Below are 8,363 nucleotides of genomic sequence, written 5' to 3'. Positions count from 1 at the left end.
GGCTAGCTGTTGTTAGGAAAATGTCATGTACTACTGCCTAGTAAAACCTCAGTCATGAGACCCTGCGGATGTATATCAGTGGGACATATGTTTAGAGGGTGGTGATGATCGCTAATGTGTATATTGGGGGGTTGGGATAGTGTAAAGATAAAGGAAATTTCCAAAGGGTTTTTTTACAGGATCCGGGAAGCTAAGGTTGCCTTTTGCCTCTAGCAAAGTGTTAACATTGAGGCAGATGAACTGCTTTTTTTCTTAAGTAGGCTCCACACCTGGTATAGAGCCCCACGTGGGGACTGAACTCAGGCCCCTGATATCAAGGATCAAGAGCTTGGGACACCTGGGTGGCTCAGTCAGTTAAGCATCTACCCTCGGCTCAGGTCATGATCCCAGGGTCCTGGGTTCTAGTCCCGAATTGGGGTGCTTACCTTCTTCTCCCACTGCCTGCCCCTCCCCCTGTTTGTGCTCATGCATGCTCTCTCTCCGACAAATAAATAAATAAAATCTAAAAAAAAAAAAAAAAAAAAAGAGAGAGGGGAAGCTTAACTGGCTGAGCCACCCATGCACCCCCAGGCAGCTAAGTTCCTTGAGGAAGGTCACTCTGCCTGTCTCAAGTACTTATCAATGGCTATAAGTTTTAAGGAAGTTCGTTTTATTTTTTCTTTTGCCTTTGTTCTTCACATCAGCTACAGTGTTCGTTTTTGCCACCATATACTAGATTTTGCCTGAAAACAAACCCACTTGCAGAAGACCGAGCCTGGAGTTGGAGAGAAAGGACATTCCTGAAACTGTCCTGCGTGCTCCTGAATCCAGCCGTGTCTGAAGTCAGGCTTTCTGATCCACAGGCCAGTACATTTTGGTTGGCCTTTGGTTTCTGTCATCTGCAGTGGGAGAGTCCTAAGTGATACAGGAAACAAGCAGGGGTCAGATCATGTAGGACTGGAATGTGAGGCAAATAAGTCTGGACTTTATCCTGGAGTAGCTGGGAACCAGGGAGGGGTTTTAAGCAGGAGAAAAACATGGTCCCTGTTAACAGAAATTGCAGCGTCCATCCCTCTGCCCCAGACCAAAGCCAGATCCGATCCATTATACTGGTCCTCAAATCCCAAATCCCACCACTATCAACTTTATCAGAGGTAGACCCTAAATCAAAAGACTTTAGTGAGTGTTGGTATTGCCCCCTGGGTAGTAAAAAGTATTATGGATTTATAACACCAAGACCCAGGCAGTGCAGGAAGGAACAGAATCTGAAAAGATAAGTTGAGAGATGTGCAAATGGGCAGGAAGATGTCTTTTTAGATATATTTTTACGCTTATTGCTTCCAGAAACTTTGGGGGTGGGGTGTAAAAGTTGTGCTTACTTAAGAAGAAACCTAATAAGGGAATCAGCAGGCTTTGCAGCTTTGACGCTTTCCACTGAGTTAAAATTGGTGGGTTCACCTCGTTCCTCTTTACTCTTGGTGCTAGAGGCCATTCATCACCCAGAGCTTGCTGGCCCGGCAGGAAGTGGACATCAGTGACCTTCCAGCTAAAGCCCAGGACCCACTCTAGACAACAGGATGCAGGAAGGAACACAGAAGCAAAATCTCCTCCTGTGGAAAGGGGTGGAGTCTTCCTTAGGAAGAGAAGAGTTATCTTATTTAGAGGCTAAGAAGCAAGTTCACGTTCACATGCACGGTGAACCTGAGGACCAGAAAGCTGTCAGAGGAAGAGAAGCATCCATGAGGATGAAGAGGGAAAGAAGCCTCAAGTCCTCTGGTGCTTTTCTGCCTTTCACCAGGGAATGTACAGGGGAGTCAGAATTATAATCATTGCTCCTTTTATAATGTAATTCCTTCTGAAAACAGCCTAATTCAGTGTTTTGCAAATTTTTTAGCATGCGTAGGACTCACCTGTAGGGCTTGTTACAAATATAGATTCCTGGAATCCTTCTATAGATTCTGATTTTGTAGAGAGAGTAGAAGCCGTTATTTATACCTGTTCAGCATCCTTCAAACTGCCTTTTGGCACCCTTTGGGGAAACACATTCATTCATTGGTTAACCCTGGTCCCTATTGGTTCACGACGGCTCCACAGGCCACTCACTTTTAGGATGCAGGTGTGTTAGTGCTGAGTAGGTTCCCAGAGGCTCCCCGTGCTGAGCTGTCAGAGAAACCCCAGAGCAAAAAGCGAAAGGTACAAGGTGTGAAAGCGACAAGGTGTGGAAGAGGGGCCATGGGGTTGTACCTACACAAAGTGGGCAAAGCCCGCAGAGAACTTGAAAAAGAAAAAATAGTAATGATAATAATAATAAATTTTTTTAAAATAAAAATAAATTAAAAAAAAAAAAAACAGGAAAAGAGACATGGTTGAGAGGATTTGAAGTAGCGCACAGAGAGAGCTCCTGGAAAGTCAGCTTCCGGAAGTCTCAGGAAAATTCCATTAAGTCCAATCCATTACAAGAGGATTCGTGGAATCAGCTGTGTGATTTTTTTTTTAAGATTTTATCTATTTATTTGACAGAGAGAGATCACAAGTAGCCAGAGAGGCTGGCAGAGAGAGAGAGCGGGAAGCAGGCTCCCTGCTGAGCAGAGAGCCCGATGCGGGGCTCGATCCCAGGACCCTGGGATCATGACCCGAACCGAAGGCAGAGGCTTTAACCCTCTGAGCCACCCAGGCGCCCCTCAGCTGTGTGACTGATAGACCCCTGAGCCTCTGGCAGGATGGCTGTAACAGAAACGATGGGCAATGACCAGGGTGGGCAAGGTTATGGAGAAGCTGGGTCCTTCTTGCATTGCCACTGGCAAGGCGGGATGCAACCACTGTGGAAGACCATGTTGGCAATTCCTCAAAAAGCTAAACGTAGAACTAGCCTGTGACCCAGCGGTTCCACACCTAGGTATACACCCCAAAGAACCAAAGACAGCTGTCCAAACAAAGACTTGTACATATAGGTTCACAGCAGCACTGTTCACAATAACCAAAAGATGGAAACGACCCAAATGTCCATCACTGATGAATGGATAAATAAAATGTGGTGTGTGTGTACAATTGAATATCATCCTGCAATAAGAAGAAATGAAGTACCAATACATGTTGTAAGAGTGAACTTGGGAGGTATTATGCTCATTAAAAGTCAATTACAAAAGGCCATACTGTATGATTCCATGTATATGAAATGCCCAGAATATGCAAATATATAGAGACAGAAAGTAGACGGGCAAGCAGTTGCTGTAGGATGGGAGTGGTGCTGGGGAAAATGAGTTGGGGCTGCTAATGGGTACAGGGTTTCCTTTAGGAGGAAAGAAAATGTTCTAAAATCACATTGTAGTGATGTGGATTGCACAAGGAACTGGATGCTTTAAATGAAATGTACGGAATATAAATTCGATCTCAATAAAGTTGTTGTTATTTATTTATTGCTTTTTGAGAGAGAGGTTGGGAAAGGAAGAAGGAGAAAGAGACTCTTTTTTTTTAAGATTTTATTTATTTATTTGACAGAGAGAGAGAAATCACAAATAGGCGGGGTGGGGGGGAGCAGGCTCCCTGCTGAGCAGAGAGTCTGACACAGGGCTCGATCCCAGGACCCTGAGATCATGACCTGAGTTGAAGGCAGAGGCTTAACCCACTGAGCCACCCAGGTGCCCTGAGAAAGAGACTTTTTTTTTTTTAATATTTTATTTATTTATTGGACAGATAGAGAGAGATCACAAGTAAGCAGAGAGGCAGGCAGAGAGAGAGGGGGAAGCAGGCTCCCCACTGAGCAGAGAGCCCGATGTGGGGCTCGATCCCAGGACACTGAGATCATGACCTGAGCCGAAGGCAGAGGCTTAACCCACTGAGCCGCCCAGGTGCCCCGAGAAAGAGACTCTTTTAAGTGGAATTCATGCCCAGCATGGGTCCTGATGTGGGGGGGGGGGTGGCGCTTGACATCCCTACCCTGAGATCATGGCCCCAGCCAAAATCAGCAGTCTGTTACTCAACAGACTGAGCCACTTAGGTGCCCTCGTCTTTCAGGTTATTAAAAAATAGCTTGATTGAGGGGTGCCTGCCTGGCTCAGTTGTGTAGAGCCAGTGATTCTTGATCTCAGGATTGTGAGTTCAAGCCTCACTTTGGGCATAGTCTACTTAAAAAAAAAAATGGGGGTCCTTGGGTAGCTCAGTCGTTAAGTGTCTGCCTTCCGCTCAGATCATGATCCCGGGGTTCTGGGATCGAGCCCCGCATCGGGCTCCCTGCTCAGTGGGGAGCCTGCTTCTCTCCCTCTCGCACTCCCCCTGCTTGTGTTCCCTCTCGCTGTCTCTCTCTGTCAAATAAATGAATACAATCTTAAAAAAAAAATAGCTTTATTGCAGGGCACCTGGGTGGCTCAGTCAGTTGAGGGAGGGACTCTTGATTTCGGCTCAGGTCATGATCCCGGGATCCTGGGATCGGGCCCAGGAGTGGCTCCCCTAGTAAATAAATCTTTAAAAAAATAAATAAATAACCTGAAAGCCTGCTGTCCCAGGAAACCCCTCTGTCACTCGGGCCAGACAAGAAGGTTTGTCCCCCTCGTGCCACCCGCAGCCATATAACATTAAAAAAAAAAAAAAAAAAAGAACAAGGAGGGAGAGAACACAGGGCCTGGACTATAGGCTTGTTGTGACCATGCTGGTCTAGGGAGAAAAACGTTTATTTCTTGCTTACCCATCTGTGGGTGGACTGTGCCTCTTGCAGGCCAGCTGGGCTCAGGTGGACTTGGGTGTCTCCCATGCACGGACCCAGGCTGAAGGAGCTGCATCCCCCCGGGGCAAGTTCTTCTCACGGTGGACAGCACAATGAGAGGCCAAGCCACACCATGTAAGTATCCATAAAGCCTCATCCAGGATACAGCTTACTTCACCCCTGCTCACGCTCTATCGGCCAAGACAAGTCACACTGCCTAGCCCAAAGTCAGAGGGATGGGAAAATGTTCAATACCTAGTAAGAGGCACTGAAAATTCTCAAGGTAATGGGGCTGGGTGTGTAATCTTATTACAGGGGGAGTGGAATAGTTGAAAACAAGCCAATCTACCACAGCTCCTGGGCCACATACTTGCCATTCCTGCCTTATGAGACATCTGTCTAATGTCTGTGGCATAGGGATCATTTTTTCTTTAATAGCGATTACTACGCTTAAAATGATGATTATAAAAGTAAAAATATCAGACCATACGGAAAACTTGTAAAAATGTAAAATGAAAAATGTAAAAATTAGCCAGAATCCCACCCTTCAGGGTTAGACAATGTTAATAGCTTCATGTTCATTTTTTTTTAAGATTTTATTTATTTATTTGACAGAGAGAGATCACAAGTAGGCAGAGGGGCAGGCAGAGAGAGAGGGGGAAGCAGGCTCCCCGCTGAGCAGAGAGCCCGATGCGGGGCTGATCCCAGGACCCTGAGATCGTGACCTGAACCGAAGGCAGAGGCTTAACCCACTGAGCCACCCAGGCGCCCCTTCATGTTCATTCTTATATAATTTCTTACATATAAATTAATCACACTGATGCTGTATTTAACATAATCAGTATCATGACAAACATACTATTTTGTCATCTCTATTGTCAGTTAAAATTTCAAGAATACCATTCTATACAAAAACAAAGAGATCACCAGGCTCCTCGGTGGCTCAGTCATTAAGCACCTGCCTTCAGCTCAGGTCATGATCCCAGGGTCCTGGGATCGAGCCCCATATCAGGCTCCCTGCTCAGTAGGAAGTCTGCTTCTTCCTTTCCCACTCCCCCTACTTGTGTTCCCTCTCTCTCTCTGTTAAATAAATGAAATATATTTTTTTAAATAGATCATTTTTTAAATTTTTTTGAGAGCTAGAGAGGGCAAGCGACCAGGGGTGAAGAGGGGGCAGAGAGAGAGACTCTTAAGCAGGCCCAACCCGGGGCTCGATCCCACGACCCTACGTGAAATCATGACCTGAGCTGAGGTCAAGAGCCAGACACTTAATCGACTGAGCCCCCCAGGCGCCCCAGATCATTATTTCTAATGTTCCTAGGATTTTTATGGTACTTACACATTTTGCATATGTTCGTAAACATTTTTTACCAGTAATTCCGTTATCATGACACATTTATTTCCATTTCTCATGTTTACTTTCGATCTGTATCAATGTTATTCAATCTTTTTGCTTTGGTGTAAGCATCGCGTACGTGTTTGTGGATTTGTACACTTAACAGTATTTCATAAATGCTTTCCCATGTTGTTACAATCTGGATATTCTTTTTGGTGCTAACACACCATCGTTTGTCAGCCAGGTCCTAATAGACGCTAGGGTTAGTGCTAGTATTTTACTGTTACCTTCAGTCATCGCAGAAATTCTTACGGCATTGATTGGGTGGGGCTTTTGATTGTTTTTTTTGGTTTTGCCTTCTTTTCCACCATTCTTCCCTTCCTATGGAGCAGAGGTGGGCCAGGTGCTGGCATTTTCCAGCTGTTGAGTTCGGTAGTAATTAAGCGGTTCGGTAGTAATTAAGCGGTTCGGTAGTAATTAAGCGGTTCGGTAAGAGCAGTTTACGTAATTTTATGTAGATTACGTAGTTTTATGTGGAGCGGTTTATGTAAACTTACATCGTTTGGAGCCACTTCTCAGATACAGGCATCGATAGTTGTCCTCAGTAGGAATGGTTTCCAGATTCTCCTGCTGCCCACTAAGCTGTTTCGGCTCATTTTCTGGCACCAAAGCACAGGGCCAGACGTCACTTGGTGATACGGGGGTGTCATAGGTGTCATACAGAGCCCAGCCCCAGAAGCTGGGCTTCATACTTGCAGGCGGTGGAGGAGAAACGAGGTTCAAAGTGTACAGGGCTAGAAGTTAGTCTAGGGAAGGAGTGGCCGCATCGCCTGCTACGTGGGAAAAGCCCATCAACATGGAGAAAATAAGGCTTCTATGCAGAGAGAGGCAGAGACCACAGATGAAAAGAATGTCGTTGTGGCATTCGTGTCTTGGGTCCCGTTATTCCCAGAGTCTGTCTGTGTCCCTGCCCTTCCCAGGATTGGGTGTTCAGTGTTTCCTTGAAATCCACAAGTCAACAAATCCCCCATTGTGCCTGAGCTATGTTGAGTTGACATTTTTTGCAACAAGAGCCCTGAAGTGCAGGGACCAAGCCCGTGCTAACAGCCCAGCCCCTGAGCCAATGCTGAAACTAGAAAGATGGACAACAAAAAATGGACGTGCCCTCTAGGAGCCCGGAGACCACAGGGGACTGGGACGCATAAACAGATCATCAGAGTATGCTATGCCCGGGGTCCTAGGAAAGCTGTCCCAGCCGAGTCAAGGGCCAAGAGAAGGGGACATCGGACTACGTGCAAGAACTGAGTAACACTTCACCCAGCACCTGGGAGTGAAAGTATACTAAGTTTCAGGGAATGAGTAGTTCAGGCGGCAAACAGTGCTCTGATATCCGTGTTGGGTCATTATTTTTCTTCTTTTGCATGACTTCAGATGACTTCAGGGTAACTCTTTTTTTTTTTTTTTTTTTCCTTTTTATCAGGTTCTACACTGGGAACCCAATCCAGGGCTTGAACTCGTGACCCTGAGATCAAAACCTGAGCTGAGATCAAGAGTCAGACACTTGACGGACTGAGCCCCCCAGGTGCCCTGTTGGCAATCAGCTTACTGAGCCAAAGAGCATGGACAGATATTTATTATGGCTTTTGCTGAAGATCACTACAAAATGACAAGCAAGTTAGAAGTGAAGCCACACATCCACCCTCTTTTTTTTTTTCTTTTAAGATTTTATTTATTTATTTGACAGAATGAGAGAGATCACAAGTAGGCAGAGAGGCAGGGAGGCAGGAAGCAGGCTTCCCTCCAAGCAGAGAGCCCGATGCGGGGCTCGATCCCAGGGCCCTGAGATCATGACCTGAGCTGAAGGCAGAGGCTTAACCCACTGAGCCACCCAGGCACCCCCACATCCACCCTCCTACTTAGCCTTCAACAACCCTCTCCACGTGTAGAGCTTTATGAAGCAGCACTCTGCTCACTGTCGGCGTCATCACTGAGACCCTAAAGCGCCCCCAACGGTGAAAGCTGTACCAAGAGAGAATGCTTCATCCCAGCCTGAGCCTCCAGCCCAGGGGACACTATGGAGAGTGGCCTGGAGCAGCTAATTGTTGAACAGGCCATCCGTTCCCACCTCTCTCATCTCCAGGCTGTCCTTCCTGTTTTAAGAATCTCATACTCCAGGGGCGCCTGGGTGGCTCAGTGGGTTAAAGTCTCTGCCTTCAGCTCAGGTCATGATCCCAGGGTCCTGGGATCAAGCCCCGCATCAGGCTCTCTGCTTGGCAGGGAGCTTGCTTCCCCCTCTGTCTCTCTGCCTGCCTCTCTGCCTACTCGTGATCTCTATCTGTCAAATAAATA

Source organism: Meles meles, chromosome 8, assembly GCF_922984935.1.
Source record: "Meles meles chromosome 8, mMelMel3.1 paternal haplotype, whole genome shotgun sequence".
Taxonomy (NCBI): Eukaryota; Metazoa; Chordata; class Mammalia; order Carnivora; family Mustelidae; genus Meles; species Meles meles.
The sequence above is the reverse complement of the archived record's forward strand: the minus strand, read 5'-3'. Positions refer to the sequence as shown.